This window comes from Periplaneta americana, chromosome 4 (assembly GCF_040183065.1).
Source record: "Periplaneta americana isolate PAMFEO1 chromosome 4, P.americana_PAMFEO1_priV1, whole genome shotgun sequence".
Classification (NCBI taxonomy): Eukaryota; Metazoa; Arthropoda; class Insecta; order Blattodea; family Blattidae; genus Periplaneta; species Periplaneta americana.
In genome coordinates, this window is record NC_091120.1 from 134,232,780 (window position 1) to 134,250,732 (window position 17,953).

Below are 17,953 nucleotides of genomic sequence, written 5' to 3' on the forward strand. Positions count from 1 at the left end.
AGACGTCCGTAACCACTTTTTGAAGTCGTATGTATGGAGTTTAGCATTATACGGCTGTGAAGCTTGGACAATTGCCAAAAAAGAAAAAAAGAAAAATAAGGCTTTCGAAATGTGGTGTTATAGAAGAATGCTGAAAGTAAATTGGATAGATAAAATCATTGAAGAGAATAGGACATACAAGAGAAATTATGTATACAATTCAAAAGAGAAGACATTCACTGTAGGCCATCTGATTAGAAATCATCACCCAGTTGTCAAATTAATAAGGAAAGAACAAAAAGGGACGCCCACGGATAAACTACCTTTCAAATATTAAAGAAGATACCAGCTGCTCCACATATCAAGAAGTGAATAGACTTGCCACGAATAGGGACGCATGGAGAGTTGTCACAACCCAATCGCAAGATTGAAGACTGCAGAAGAAGATTTTATTTAAATTTAATTTATTTTAATGTATATTAATTCAATTTAATTTATTTTCATTTCATTTAATCTAATTTATATCAGTTTAGTTGAATTCAGTTTATTTTAGTTTAGTTTAATTTAATTTATTTTATTTTACTATATTTTCTATTATTTTAGTTGATTTTATTTTAAGTTATTTTAAATTCATTTTTTTTCAATGTGTATTTTTTTAATTTATTTTAATTTGATTTACTTGAATCTCATTATTATTATTATTATTATTATTATTATTATTATTATTATTATTATTATTGTTATTATTATTATTATTATTATTATTATTATTATTATTATTATTATTATTATTGTTATTATTATTATTATTATTAATATTATTATTATTATTATTATTATTATTATTATTATTATTATTATTATTATAGTATATGGCATTGTGGTTTTACACTCTTTTGTGATCTGATATTAAAAACAGCCAAATTAATCTTTTAGTAACTGCTCTTACGTGATCCTCACTGTAATTGTGGTAGCTATATTATGCATATCTACCTTGAACGTAATGTAATGTATGGTCCATTTCATCCAGCGTTGGCGTAAATGGTGGGAATAGTCTTGTATTTTTTTTAATCCGAAAGGCCTTACATTTTGTCTATGTTTTCTTCCTATGTTGTAGAAATTTAATTCCTATGATGCGGCTGACTTAGTGCATCTGACGTTCACGGCTGATGCATTAGTAGGCGATTCCTATGAAACGTCAGACGCGTGCGGTCTTTTGGTAGTGAGCGGACACTTGCACAATGAGTGAAAGCGATTTATTGTTATATTTGAAGAACTAACATTCTAAATATGCGAAGTTCCAATTTTTCAAATTTCATTTTATTCAATCTAAGGAAGGAACATCCATAAGAGAATATGATACTAAATTGTCTTTGTCGTAGCTCAACTGTAAGAGATTCATTCGTGCGCCAAAAGACGGTGTTATAGGTATCTCAACATGCATTTCACAATGTGTTTTTCATCAATATCTCAGAAAGTTGTTTTTTGCACTTAGCACATTTAGAATGTTAGGACCTCATTTGCTATTGGAAGGAAATGAAGGGGAAGAAATTCTACTCCAAAAAATAAATGAGGGAAATGCTGAAGTATATCCCATATTTAGGACAAGGCGTGAGGAAGGTTTTTACAACACTAATTAATCGGCACATGTTATAAGATGACACGATATTTCGGGAGTTTTTCAGGCTAAACATTGCTCAGTTCAACTGTGTTCTCGATCTGATCAAAGACGATCTCAAGAAAGATTCTTCAAGTAGATATCTGTACTCTATAACTCTTGACGAAAAGTTAGCCATAACACTGAAGTATGTAAAGTGAAAATACTTTATAGTAGTATTTTTGTAATATATTTAATCAATTTTTTTCTTGCAAAACTGTAAGTAAAAATATTTTATTAGTATAAACTGTAGTGTTTTAATCAATTTTTATTTTTTAACACTGAAAAACAATCACAGTGATTCAAAATTTTCCGGGTTTCAAATCCCGTGTAGTCATACGAGTCACGGACGGTTGAATGATTGCTGATATTTAACGTTGAAGGTGATGATCATGTCATCCAACTACTAGTGATTGTTGATGCTGAGGGTTCCGGTGGAAAAATGAAAGGATTTGTGTAGCGACTTTCCAAATCAAAAACAATCTGCAATGATCTCATTTTCATCTCATGAATCAAATTTGATCTCAGTTTTTTGACGGACATCGCAATACTTTAATCAGTGTCATCATCGCGATTCTGATTCAAACTGTCAATTATATTTTTTTCTATCGATGCGCCTATCCTCCAGCAAGCCTAAGGTGCAATTCCTATGATGCGGCTGACGCACGCGGCTGACGGATAGCGTCTGACGCACTACACTGCTACAATGGAATGTTAGGGAAGTGATTCCTATGCTGCGTCAGCCGCTTGCGTCGACCGCAGTGCAAGTTGAGCCGCGCGGCTGTACCCCTTCGAGAGCAGTACAGACGCAGCAGCAGCGCGTCTGGGAGAAAAGAGTCTCCACTTGCCTTGCTGTATAATGCCTGAAGCAGTAGATTTATTTACCGTTCTGGAAGATGAAAAACTGGTCGAAATGGTGTCGAAGTTTCCATGCGTCTTTCATGTCGCAAGCTCAGTCTACAAAGACCAAATTGTTAAAGACAATGCTTGGAAAGAAATAGGAGAATTTGTCGAGAGAGGTAAGAAAAATAGCGAGTTCTAGTAATTCGATTATTTTGCTAGGGTACTGTCCCTGCGTGACTACTGAAATATTTCGAAAATGAATCTCGCACATAAAACCCATCAATATTCGCAAAACCATCTCCCCTAGCAAGTGGTATAAGATTTTTAGATGGTGGTGATTCATTAGGATCTAGTTCATAATAAAGTCTAAGCCACGATAAACTGTGTAGTGTAGTATGTAAACTTAATTAACAATTAAATTGTTATTTTTAATTTCACAGAAGAATATTATCCAATATTCACTGTGCCAATACAAGCATCAAAGAAGACGACATACTAATGATGGAAGACACTGCAACGGAGGATGCTGGTGCACCATCAACTTCTCAAATCACAAATGATACTTCAACACAGAATATGGACATAACGGTGAATTCACTTCGACTACCGAGTAAAAGCCAAAGAAACAACGAAAAAATTATAGGCTTGCTGGAGGATAGGCGCATCGATAGAAAAAAATATAATTGACAGTTTGAATCAGAATCGCGATGATGACACTGATTAAAGTATTGCGATGTCCTTCAAAAAACTGAGATCAAATTTGATTCATGAGATGAAAATGAGATCACCGCAGATTGTTTTTGATTTGGAAAGTCGCTACACAAATCCTATCATTTTTCCACCGGAACCCTCAGCATCAACAATCACTAGTAGTTGGATGACATGATCATTACCTTCAACGTTAAATATCAGCAATCATTCAAATTGGATCGGTGTCGGTTAGAGTTCCCGAGTAGCTCAGTGGTAGAGCGTTGGTACGTTAAACCAAAGGTCCCGGGTTCGATACCCGGCTCCGGAACAATTTTTCCCTCGAAATTATTCAAATCAACTTTACAGGGAGTTATACCTGAAATCTTGATTTGCATAATACACGTCACTGTTCGTTAACAGAAAACCACAATTTAAGTCACACGGAGTTAGTGTGCACTCGAAGTTGGTTGCTTGACGGTTGTCAGCCCACTTTGAGGTCTGTGGATATAGAGGGAAAAATTGGATCGGTGTCGGTTAGAGTTCCCGAGTAGCTCAGTGGTAGAGCGTTGGTACGTTAAACCAAAGGTCCCGGGTTCGATACCCGGCTCTGGAACAATTTTTCCCTCGAAATTATTCAATCATTCAACCGTCCGTGACTCGTATGACTACACGGGATTTGAAACCCGGAAAATTTTGAATCACTGTGATTGTTTTTCAGTGTTAAAAAATAAAAATTGATTAAAACACTACAGTTTATACTAATAAAATATTTTTACTTACAGTTTTTGCAAGAAAAAATTGATTAAATATATTACAAAAATACTACTATAAAGTATTTTCACTTTACATACTTCAGTGTTATGGCTAACTTTTCGTCAAGAGTTATAGAGTACAGATATCTACTTGAAGAATCTTTCTTGGGATCGTCTTTGATCAGATCGAGAACACAGTTGAACTGAGCAATGTTTAGCCAGAAATATCGTGTCATCTTGTAACATGTGCCGATTAATTAGTGTTGTAAAAACCTTCCTCACGCCTTGTCCTAAATATGGGATATACTTCAGCATTTTCCTCATTTATTTTTTGGAGTAGAATTTCTTCCCCTTCATTTCCTTCCAATAGCAAATGAGGTCCTAACATTCTAAATGTGCTAAGTGCAAAAAACAACTTTCTGAGATATTGATGAAAAACACATTGTGAAATGCATGTTGAGATACCTATAACACCGTCTTTTGGCGCACGAATGAATCTCTTACAGTTGAGCTACGACAAAGACAATTTAGTATCATATTCTCTTATGGATGTTCCTTCCTTAGATTGAATAAAATGAAATTTGAAAAATTGGAACTTCGCATATTTAGAATGTTAGTTCTTCAAATATAACAATAAATCGCTTTCACTCATTGTGCAAGTATCCTCTCACTACCAAAAGACCGCACGCGTCTGACGTTTCATAGGAATCGCCTACTAATGCATCAGCCGTGAACGTCAGACGCACTACGTCAGCCGCGTGCGTCAGCCACATCATAGGAATTACAGGGGGTAGGATTTAAGCTCCTTACATGTTTAATCCACTCATTTGCTTCTTGGGCGGTATTTTCCGAACGCCGTATCTATAGCATACCTAAGAATCTGCTCTGTATAAGTATGTACATAGATATTATTTATGTACATCAGTATTCGCTATTAGATTAACCTTTTCTAACTCGCTTTCGTTAAGTGACAACGGAGGATCGGAAGGAGGACATGTTTGTTATAATAGGCTATTTGTGCCTAATCATTGTTACTGACACTGCATCATGTTATGTGTTAAATTAGATTATATATAAGGGACATGTAACATTTCGAATTTATGAACTAGTCAATACTGGGTAGATTTTCAGCTGAGGTACATGAGTACATAATTCACTCATGCGTGAATTCTGTTACCAATGTTACGTAAAGGACAAAGCTGCAAGTAATTTAAACACAAATTGTAAAAGTTGCAGAAGTATCGCGTGAGTTATAAAGCTCTTAATGACGTTGAAAAAATCTGGTCCAATTTAAAATTATTCTTCTACATCCGAAGTCGCTAACATCTAAGGAATGATACTCAACCTGTTACATGGTGAGATGGAATTTGTTTAATATACTTTGTATTAGAATTCAATGATTACATGCAGAAACAAGGTAAACATCCCTAAAAGTGGCATGTAACTATTAACTAACTTCTCGTATCAGCATTATTAACTTACAGACATTAGGTCCTACTGCATAAGAACCATCACCATCGTGATAATAAATTGTTACATTTTAATCGCTATAATAAATCAAGTTAACCTTACTTAAATATTTCATCATCACTGTTAACGACGAAACCGATCTTTATGTCAAAACCGCTTAAACCTTCATGCTAACACCGCCTCATCTATTAGGCCTATATCAAAATCGCTTCAACTATTAATATCGCTTCAACCATCATGTCAGCACCGTTTCAACCTACATGTCAATTCCTCTTAACCAACATGTTAACACCTCTCAACTAACCTCAACTAACATGTCAACGCCGTCTCAACCATAATGACAACATCCGGCTCAGCCATCTTGTCAACACCCGTTCAGACCATCTTGCCAACACCCGTCTCAACCATCATGTTAGTACACTGCCTCCACTATCACGTCAACACCGTCGCCACTGTCATACAAATATTAATACCGTCTCTAATATAAAACTAATTTTATAATTAAGAAAAATGTTTTGATTTCACTAATGTTTGCAACTGACAAAGAAATGTAAGATATCCTAGAAAACACTACAAATTACCTCGCAAATACTACATTGTAGAGTTTTGAAATAGGGTAAACTAGGGTCTGTTGGACAGTCGGGCATGTTGGACACTCTGTACTTTAACGTGTTACCAGGCCACTTGTGGGCACCACATTCTGCTAGAAGTCAATGACGGAAGTAGCCCCACTCGTGGCTACTTTCGTCATTGACTTCTAGCAGAATGTGGTGCCCACAAGTGGCGTGGTAACACGTTAAAGTACAGAGTGTCCAACATGCCCAACTGTCCAACAGACCCTAGTTTACCCTATAATTTTATAACTTTGGCTTTAAGTGTGCTTAAATGCGACAGACTCATGTCAGTAGATTTACTGGCATGTAAAAGAACTCCTGCGGGACAAAATTCCGGCACATCCGGCGACGCTGATATAACCGCTGCAGTTGCGAGCGTCGTTAAATAAAACATAACATTTAACATTTAATAATTTTGGCTGTCTTAAATCTTAAAATTACAAAAATAAGAGCGAAAGAATGAAGTCCATGAGACGCGTTGCAAAATGAGAATAAATACGGTACCGGTGTGTTATCTGGCAATGCGCAATAAAATATAAAGGATTTGAGTTATTTTATTTATATTCAACTGTAAGAGCATAGTTTATGAATGGGCCATTCTAGAACTACACGAAAAGCTGAAGAATGTAAACATATCGGCATAGGTAAGAGAGATGTTGAAAGTTCTAGACAAATAGGCCTATAAGAAGATTATCTAAATTTGTAACTGGTATATGATTCCCTCCTTGGGAATAGAGAGGTCAGTGTTGATGGCAGGAAGGGAAGAGAAGGATAACGTAAATCTTTTGTATTGCCCCTACTATTATATATTGCCCTTCAAGAATCTAGTTATTCGTTAGTTATAAGTCCATTACTTATGTTATTATTTTAATTATTGTACTTGTTCCTGAATCATATATGTAACTTGTAACCGTAAATCATTGCTTGTAATATCCTTTTATTACTCTTAACTGTTCCATTGTTCATGAATTAAGTATTAATTTGAAAGTGAAAGTCAAACTTTGTTATATTAATGTATACTATTGATTATATTTTTAAGGTCGCGTATTTACTCTGAAACGGGTAGACATTCTTGTATATCTTTTGCATTGATTATTCCTCAAACATCTCATTAATCTTTAACAGGATCCATTTTTCATTAAGGTGCATTCTTCTACATAATTCATGTGAATTGTAACTGTGACCACAATTTCATATTATAATTTTACTTTTGTTTACTGGTTATAAAATATGTATTTTGATGCCAACTATAACCCTAATATACCTCAGGGTGAAATAGGATTTATTAAATTGGATAATAAAAAAAAGAGAAGGAAGAGAAGAATTAGGATGATGATCATCTCATAAACATTATTTTAGACTTCCATTTTGTTCAGAAGTGAAGTTTCAGATATTTGATTCGTGTCATAAATTAATGTAGACCTGCGTTTAGGAATTACAAATCGGGTAGATCAATAGGAAAGCCACGGAAATGGGGAAACATTAATTACCGAATGCTACTTTCCAAGTATTGAATTCTAACTACATTGTGAAATTAGTATTAATAGTGTTTTTTGTATCGCAGTTTTACTCCAGAATGTTAAAGAAGGCCGTATGGCTTTAATTCTGCCATGTTAAATAAACCATTATTATTTTATTATTATTATTATTATTATTATTATTATTATTATTATTATTATTATTATTAACAGAAACCGAAAGTTTAAGCATTATGAATCATTAAAATGGGTAGGCAGAAAGGCATCATAAATAGCTAAAATAGGAAAGCAAAAAAGCATTATAAATAGCTAAAATACGCAATAAAAGGCAATTACAAAAACCTTGCACTAGTCTCACAAACTTGCACTTTCCACAAAGAGATTTCGGCAGCAAGAAAAGCTTTACATAGGCTAAGTCAAATGCAAATTTTGATTTTCGACTCGATGTTTGCAATTACTGTTGGAAACAAAGAAATCTTCTTCCCAGTAGTCTTGGAAAGTGCATTTTTGTTTATAGTTGTATTGATATGTTGCGATATGAAATATGATAGCTACATCAACGTCGCAATGGAAACAGAAAGAAAAATAACCGTTAAAAATAACAGTTAGATTCGCACTCATTGTTGTCTTGTCAAATAAACACAAGCGATAATTAAAACGCTTACTGTTATATATTTTTGCACGGCAGCACTCTTTGCAAAGAGAATATGAACTGACTAAAAGATAATAATATACAATCGGTGAAATCACTTTCATTGTAGCGGTTATAGAAATAAATTAAAATATACCTGTAGGCAGTTTTTAATAATACATTAACAAATAATAGATAAATAATAAAATAAAGGCAAAAAACATTTATTTTGTAAATTAGGCATTTATATTAAAAAAGGCAGAAAAGGGCAATATAAAACTCAGGCGTTTCAGTCACAAAGGTATAATTCGTACAGATTTACTTTCAAAATGAAGATAGATTTAACACAATTAAAAACGCATTCTGCCAAAGTTTCGGTCTTATTATTATTATTATTATTATTATTATTATTATTATTATTATTATTATTATTATACACTCAGGGACAAAAAAAACCGGACACTTTAATATTTGCTGGTATTTTGCAAAACATTATCTTCTCATACAATATTATTGTAGCCATCTGTTGTTATGGAGACGTATATACATTGTTGATTGTTTTTTGTTTTATAAACAAGCCATTACAATAAAATATTCCAATTTTGCTTTCGGAGTCTCAGCTATAACAATTTTGTCTCAACCATTTTGTGCTTCATTATCGTTATCTTCGTTATTTCTTTATTTTTACATTTTCTGAGTTTAAGTGGGGTTGTAACATTTGTCTTAAAACAAGATGCGACCTGAAGATGTGGCCTCGAACTGTAGCCCTTTACGATGATGGACGCAGTGTACGTTACATTGCAAATGTTATGAATATGGCTAGAAGCACAACCCATGATACCATAAAACGGTATAGAGAGACCCTAGAATATACCAGAAGACCAGGTTCGGATCGTCCAAGAGCTACAAATCCAAATGAAGACAGGTATATGGTGTTGAGAGTTCTTAGGCAGCACAACCTGCCAGCTACTAGTGTAGCCCAGCAATTTGTTAACATGCATGGACGCCCAATTTCGGCCAAAACAGTTAGAAGGAGGTTGAAAGCAAGTGGACTGATATCAAATAGACCTGCAACTGGTCCCAGACTTCTCAGGATGCATCGAGTTGAACGATTGCGTTTTGCAAATGATCACAGGGATTGGAGAAATGGACAGTGGAGCTGTGTTCTGTTCACCGATGAATCCCGTTTCAATCTGTCCTCACCTCATGGACGTGAAAGAGTTTGGAGAATGAGGGGAGAACGATTTTCACAGTGTTGCATTTCCGAAAATGTGCCGTATGGAGGTGGTGGAGTGATGGTTTGGGCAGGAGTGTGTACGGATGCTCGTACAGAGTTGGTTGTTGTTGAAAATGGAAGACTAATAGCTGATAGGTATATAAATGAATGTTTGGCTGATCATGTTGTGCCATTTGGCCAATTTGTAGGCGATAATTTTGTTTTAATGCATGATAATGCACGGCCGCATATTGCTCATGTGGTCGGAGATTATCTCCAAGAAGTGGGAACCCATGTTCTTCCATGGCCAGCAAGGAGTCCAGACATGAACCCAATTGAACACGTGTGGGACGTGCTGGGACGGTGTGTTAAGAATAGACGACCGAGACCAGAATCGTTACAAGAGTTAAGGCGAGCACTTGGCGAAGAATGGGAACTTATTCCTCAAGAAGACATTACTAACCAAATTGAGAGCATGCCAAGACGTATGGATGCAGTTATTCAAGCCAGAGGGGGTAATACCCGTTCCTAAAAAGAGTTTTTAATGTTTAAGGCACCATAAAATGAAAAAAAAAACAGACCAAACGATGTCATAGTTATACGCCCTTTGTAATTTTTTGTAAATTTTCTCATCAGAGATTTTTTTTTCAAATGTTGTCGTATAAGGTGCTAAATGAAACATTATTTTGTTTAAATGGGTTTTGTTTCATTTTGAAATAATTGGCAACAAAATACAAGCAAATATAGAAGTGTCCGGTTTTTTTGTCCCTGAGTGTATTTAGCGGTGAGAAAGGACAGGAATATCGGAAGTAAATTCACCCTTACTGTCTTTCAGAAATGTAGCGCACAGTCCATTTCAGGAACTGAACGAATAAAGAACAGAAGAAACAAATACGGAAAGGGAATAAGAAAGAAAATAATTAGGGAGGAAACTACCATTGAAATGTAAAACGAGGTGAAAATTTTCTTACGTACTTTCTTGAATGGTAGCTCTTTATGACAGATCCAGTAGACAGACAGGTTCCCAATTTCCTTACCTCTCCTGGTGCTCCGAAATGCTGGATGGCTCTATTTGAGTTTATATGTAAGTTAGGGTGAAGATATATAAAAATCTTACACCATTTCGGTAGGATAGTGGTGTTTGTCGCGTTGGTGGTAACTGTATAATTTTAAATATTTGAAGTTTGGCAACTAGTCGAAAATTGACTTTATAGGCATATTATTATTATTATTATTATTATTATTATTATTATTATTATTATTATTATTGTTGTTGTTGGTTATTATTATTATTATTATTATTATTATTATTATTATTATTATTATTATTATTATTATTGTTGTTGTTGTTGGTTATTATTTACACAACGCAGAACTGCACGGATTGTATTCCTCACCTGACATAATTAAGAACATTAAATCCAGACGTTTGAGATGGGCAGGACTTGTAGCAGTATGGGCGAATCAAGAAATGCATGCAGAATGTTAGTTGGGAGACTAGAGGGAAAAAAGACCTTTGGGGAGGTAGAGACGTAGATAGGAAGGTAATATTAAAATGGATTTGAGGGAGGTGGGATATGATTGTAGAGACTGGATTAATCTTGCTCAGGATAGGCACCGATGGCGGGCTTATGTGAGGGCGGCAATGAACCTCCGGGTTACTTAAAAACCATAAGTTATTATTATTATTATTATTATTATTATTATTATTATTATTATTATTATTATCAGGATTACTTATTGTTATTATATTTGTTATTATTGTTGGTAATTATTATTTACACAACGCAGAACTGCACGCATTGTATTCTTCACCTGACATAATTAGGAACGTTAAATCCAGACGTTTGAGATGAGCAGGACATGTAGCAAGTACGTGCGAATCAAGAAATGCATGTAGAATGTTAGTTGAGAGGCCGGAGGGAAAAAGACATTTGGGGAGGCCGAGACGTAGATGGGAGGATAATTGTAAAATGGATTTGAGGGAGGTGGGATATGATTATAAAGAACTGGATTGAACTTGCTTAGGATAGGGACGATGGCGGGCTTATGTGAGGGCGGCACTGAACCTCCCGGTTCTTTAAAAGCCATAAGTAAATTATTATTATTATTATTATTATTATTATTATTATTATTATTATTATTATTCAGCTAAAGTGGTCTAGTCGCTAGATCGCTGGACTGATAATGCTGTGGATCGGGTTCGATCCCCAGTCTACCTCTGATTTGTAACTTGTGTTGAGCACAGGGTTTTCTCAGGGAGCTCTGGTTCCCCTGTGACGTTCTCACAAATCTCCATCACTCATCTTATCACTGGTGTAGCGCACCCTGGGCAACGACTGTGTTGGTAAATTGGTCTACATAACTGACTTCATATGAGTGACTGACGAAAAGTCAAGTAACAGCCATTAGCAAAAAAAAATCTTATCATCATCATCATCATCATTATCATCATCATTTCCGAAGACGAAATATATAGGAGGTCGGAACATCCTTGTTTTCTAAGAACTGTGCTTGGAAGTTAGCCGTTGAGTGCTACTTTTAAAATATTATAATTGTTATGGTGATGCCCTTAGGATGGAACTAATGTTCGCTTTGGATGTACATTTTCCTTTCCCATTCTCTTCTTCTCTGACACAACCAGGAGCGTTATGCCTTGACCCCATTCTTATTTTCTTTCCTTCTCTTCTTTATTTCATTCTTCTTTCGTGAAGCAGTTTTTTGTTCCTGTACTTGTTTGTTGCTATCTTTGTTACGACTTGGAATATTTGTTCCTTTATTACAGTTCCAAACTGCAGTCCTAGATGAAAGCGTATTCTCTCATCTTATTCACGCAGGAAAAGATGATGTATCCAGGATATTTTCAAGCTTAGACGAATCCTATAATTCAAGTTTTTATACCAAGTTTTCTGCTTTTCTTAAGTTCTGTATACTTCACTGGTTATAACAATGAAATAAATTTAATCAAATGGAGTTGTGCATACTGATAACAATCTATTCTCAAGGAAGCAGACTACAAAATTAAATACTTACTGAGGAAGCCGTAAAAGAAGACTGTAGCTTATACCCAATCATTTTCAATGTAGCCTATATTTGGATGACTTAATTAGAGGTATTAAAATTAGAATTAAAACGGAAATACAGATAAAACTAAGATTAAACTTCTTATTCTTCGTAGACCATTAAGTGATAATGATAATACAAGAAAATGAAGATATCTCGAATGAGCTGTTTACTCACAGCATGAATTTAGTATAAATTTAAATGTAAGAATATCTTTAAATATAACTAGAATTATGACCAGGGAAAGGATTTATATGTAAATACATATTTACTTATAAAGCTAATATAATTTATATTTTGCATTATCTTTATGTTTCACAATGTGTAGGGTTGAAAAATCCTACTTTTATTTTCCATATTTTTCCATATTTTAGAGTTTAGTACATATTTTCGTTAATTTCCATATATTTTCCATATTTCATATAAAACAGTCCATATTATATTAGGTTTAACAATAAAACAAAACAAAATTCCATTAACTTTTAAAAATACATTTCAACAATAGAGATTTAAACACATGTTCAGTAATCCCTTTAACATCAGAGTTATTTGAAAATTAGCAGTCCTATCAACAATGGGAAAGTAAGTTACAAAACTGTATTAATTTAATTTAAAATTTTTAACAGACTTCAGTTGTGCAGCTCAACAGTTAAATGCCAGTCAGAGTACACATAGGTTCAGTTTTGTAAATCATACTATAAAGACGGTAAATATGCCAAAAGTACGTCATTCAGTCGATTTAAAATCAAAACTAACAAGTTACATTTCAGAATTTAAAGAAGATGGTTTATCAACTGACAATAAAATATTATTTTGTAATTTGTGTCAGTGTGCAGTATCATCTACACAAAAGTTCCTGGTGCAACAACACATTACAACTAGTAAACATCAGGCCAACAAACAACTAAATTCCAAGCAGAGACAATTGTTTTTAACACAACCAACAACATCGAATGTAAGATCTGAGTTTAACATCGACCTGTGCCGTTCTCTCATCTCTGCTGATATTCCTCTCTACAAACTAAAGAATAAGGTCTTCAGGGAATTCCTTGAAAAATATACTCAACATACAATCCCGGATGAGTCAACACTTAGGAAGACGTATGCTCCATCCATCTACGATGAGACAATACAGAAGATAAGAGATGAAATTAAAGATAGTTCAATTTGGGTTTCCATTGATGAGACTCCCGACAAAGAAGGTAGACTTGTTGGTAATGTAGTTATCGGTTTGTTAAGTGAACAATATTCTGAACGAATTCTTTTACATTGTGATGTTCTAGAAAAGTGCAATAACAAAACTATAGTTAAACTGTTCAACGAAGCTATGGGTATCCTGTGGCCAAAGGGTATTATGTACGATAATGTGTTATTCTTTATTAGCGATGCTGCCCCTTATATGGTCAAAGCTGGACAAGCATTATCTGTTGTATATCCTAAATTGACTCATTTTACTTGTGTGGCGCATGCATTTCATCGTGTGGCAGAAGTGGTCAGAGACAATTTCCCTAAAGTAGATTTGTTGATTTCATCAGTGAAAAAAGTATTTCTCAAAGCTCCCAGTAGAGTTAACGTGTTGAAAGAAATGTACCCTGAAATTCCATTGCCACCAAAGCCAATTTTAACTAGATGGGGTACATGGCTAGAAGCAGTTGAATATTATGCCGAACATATAGACTCTATTAACAATGTTCTCCTTGCATTGGACTCTGAAGATGCAGTCTCAATTGATACTGCGAAAACAGTTACCTGTGACATAAGTGTGAAGAATGACTTAACTCACATTCAGCATACATTTTCATGCATCATAAAAACGCTCAAAAGTCTCCAAAATAGGCACCTTTCACTATCTGAAAGTTTTGAAATTATAAATAGTACTGTGGAACAACTGAATCGTGGTAGAGGTAAAGTTGCAGATGCAGTAAGAGCTAAGGTGGACACTGTACTTTCAAAAAACCCTGGATATGAAGAACTACAAAAGGTTGTTGCTGTGATGAGTGGTGAATCAACAGTGAAGATTAACTTGGACTTATCCCCAGCAGACATTGTGAAATTGAATTATGTACCAGTTACTTCTTGTGTCGTCGAACGCTCTTTTAGTCAGTATAAATCTATCCTCAGAGACAATAGAAGAAGATTCACTTTTCAGCACTTGAAAGAAATGTTTGTAACCTATTGTTATGGTAACAGACAATAAAAATTGTGTTTTGTTGAAACTACATTGGAAGATAAGGTACGTCCATTATATTTTTTGTTTAGTTTGATTAAAATGTACCAATATTTAACGTACATAGTCATTTTTTTATAATTTTAAGTCCATATTTAATTCCATATTTTGGTAAAAATCCATATTTAATTCCATATTTTGGTAAAAATAACTACATATATATTTACATATTTCATATATTTTTAGTCCATATAAATCCGTTCCCTGATTATGACATTCTGTGACAAGCATTCCATTATAACAAATATAATTATAGATGATTTCAATTTGGAACAGTGTTCCATTTTGAGTAATTATAATGAAATATAAGGTTCAGCACATGAATCGGACGGTTTTAGAAGGCCGTTTACTCAGCAACATGAGAGGTTATGGATATCGGTCGACAGTCGTTTGTTACAATTTTTGATGCCATTTTGTGTAATCATGGAAGTAAGAAGCTCGGAGCATCGTGCTTTCGTTATCGAGACATTTTTCAAGAATTCAGTTGTGAAAATCCAGCGTACCCTTTCATCTTCAATTTAATGTTGGCCGCCACGCAGTCGTTCCTGCTCGAAATACCATATTTGATGGGTATAAAACTTTCGATTATCAGCATCAGCTTGCACGAAGAAACCACCAGGACACGTTCGAAGTGTACGAACGCCAGATAACACTGAGCGAGTAACAGTGGTTGTTACGAGGAGTCCACATCGATCAGCTAGACGACAGGCTATAGCACTGCGACTTTAGGAACGTTCTGTGCGCTGAATATTGCATTCAGATCTTAAGTTTCATCCATATAAACTTATTATTGTTCAGCAATTGAATGAGGGAGACTATGTCCAACGAAGGACATTTGCCGAGAGAATGGTGGAAATTTTGACTGACGAAGTTATGTTCATGAGTGACGAGGTACATTTCCATTTAAATGGTTATGTTAATAAGCAGAACTTTAGATATTGGGCCCCCGAAAATCCTAACCAACTACACGAGCGTCCGCTTCACTGTGCAAAGGTTACAGTTTGGTGTGCTGTGTCTATATACTGAGTCATAGGCCCACATTTTTTAGGAGAATTGGAACACTGTGACAGTGAATAGTGAACGCTACGTCGAAATGCTGACGACATTCCTTCAACCAGAACTGCATAGACGTCTATTTGTCTAAGGACAAATTGTATGTCTTCAGCAAGATGGTGCCACGGCTCATACGGCAGAAAATTCAATGACAGTTCTGCGCCTGTTTCCAGGGCACATCACTTCTCGGCGTGGCAATATTCCCTGGCCTCCCAGCTCGCCTGACTTTACCGTCTGCGTCTACATTCTGTGGGGATACTTGAAGTCCGAAGTGTACCTAAGCAGGCCCCAAACAACTGATGACTTGAAGATTGCCATTGCCAGGAAATCGCCAACATTGATGACGAAATGTTGGAAAGAGCGACTCGCAACTTCAGGAAAAGACTTGAAGAGTGCATAGAGAGAGACGGACACCATTTGAAGGACATAATTTTCAAGACAATCTTAATGTATGTCAACAAATTTGCATATATCGATCGTCCAGTTCAGAAGTGTGACAGCTAAATAATTGCCATTTTTTATTTATTTATACTACTGAAAGCCCCTTTCGGAGCTCTTTCCGATTCAATATGGAGATGTCATATTTACAACCAAAAAGAACGAAATAAACTGCTTTAGAAGTAATTATAACTATGGACTTTACTAATTCATTATTAGTACATTTTGAAATCTATTAATAATGAACTGGAAGATTGTGATATACTCGTCCTGAATACTGACTCATTTCTAATTGTCGTGGTTATGAACCGGAAATCTGTTCCTTTCTAGGTGATTTATTTGAAACTTTCAACTGAAGATATCTCAAAACTTGTTTTTTTGAGTTGTCGCACTTTTAAACTAGACAATCGATATACCCAGCTATTTTGGCAGTAATAGATTTGTTGTAATAGACATACAGTAACTACTGAGTTATTTCCATTTGAAAATCGTCCGATTCATCTGCCGTACCTTGTATAGCAGATAAAAATTCAGATAATGAATTGTATCGATATAAATCCATGTGTGTCAAAACTAAAAGCTCTCTGAAAGGAAAAACACGGGGAGGCAGTCCTACAAAGTAATCGTAACTCCATAATTAATGTATGGAGCAAAAATATGAACATATAGAAAGAGGAAAAACAAAGAATCAAAGCATTGGATATGATGTTTCTCAGATGTGTAAAAGCATGCATTTTATTAAACGAAATTAAAAATGAAACTGTAAAGAGAGAATAGAAAGATACGAATTTAACAAAAAGTCGATGAACGAATGAAAACTTGTAACAAGTATATTAACCGAATGAAAAAGAAAGACAACCCAAATAAATTATAAGGTATAAACCAAATGGTAAAATACCACAAGACCGACTAAAGAATAGAAGTGATAACAATAGAAGCAAGATAAGTAACAGCTTCATTTTGCCTAGTAGAGTTAAGAACAAAAGAACTTCTCTTCCACTTAACCAAGTAACACATACGAGTAAGAAACAGAATGCAGAACAGCATACAATTAGACAACTATTACAATACATAAAATAAATTGATCAAAACAAACAAACATACAAGAAATCCTTCGCGCTTCAGCCGGCAGATGATAGTGTGCCAATATAAGTGTGAGGAAGTCTGGGATTGTCTAGGATTTTCCTATAGAGTTGGGAAAAATTTAAGTTTAAAATGAACTCGAATAAAGAGTCCAAGCGTGATTGAAACCAAAACCGGAGCACAACTTCGGAGATGGTTCATGTTATGCTCCATGCTAGTAAAGGAAATTGTCCATCGCTGTGAAGTAACGGTTAGCCATCCTGGCCATGAAATGAGCGGGCCCTAGTTCAAATCCTGATCGGGACAAATTACCAAGTTGACGTTTTTTCAGGGTTTTCCATCAACCCATTAAGAGCATATGCTGGGTAACTTTCGGCGCTGGACCCTGGACTCATTTCACTGGCATTATCACTACCTCATTCAAACGCTATATAACCACAGCTTTTGATAAGTATCGTAAAATAACTAATTAAAAATGTTACAGCTTGAGCTCGGACATATAGACACTTCAAAGGGTAAAATAGTAAAAAATATACACTAAACACTTGCCAAATAGGCACAGAAATGCGAATTATTACTTAAAATGTGAATAATGGATATATAAATTATAAAAATATACACTTATTTTTTGCACTGCAGTTTTAACATGAGCATCTTCTTTATGGCGCTTGAAATGCCACTTCTTTCCAAATTTCATCTGTGAAAAAATGAGGCCACTCTTCAGTCCAACGACTAATCTAATTCTTTATAAAATAAATG

The 17,953-nt window shown here is 34.9% G+C and overlaps 1 non-coding gene across 1 annotated transcript; it reads left to right on the top strand.

Moving 5' to 3' along the window:
- The first annotated feature begins 3,710 nt into the window (after positions 1-3,710).
- TRNAN-GUU (transfer RNA asparagine (anticodon GUU)) lies at positions 3,711-3,782 on the top strand. Its single transcript has one exon. It is a non-coding gene; the product is annotated as a tRNA-Asn (tRNA).
- Positions 3,783-17,953: the final 14,171 nt, after the last annotated feature.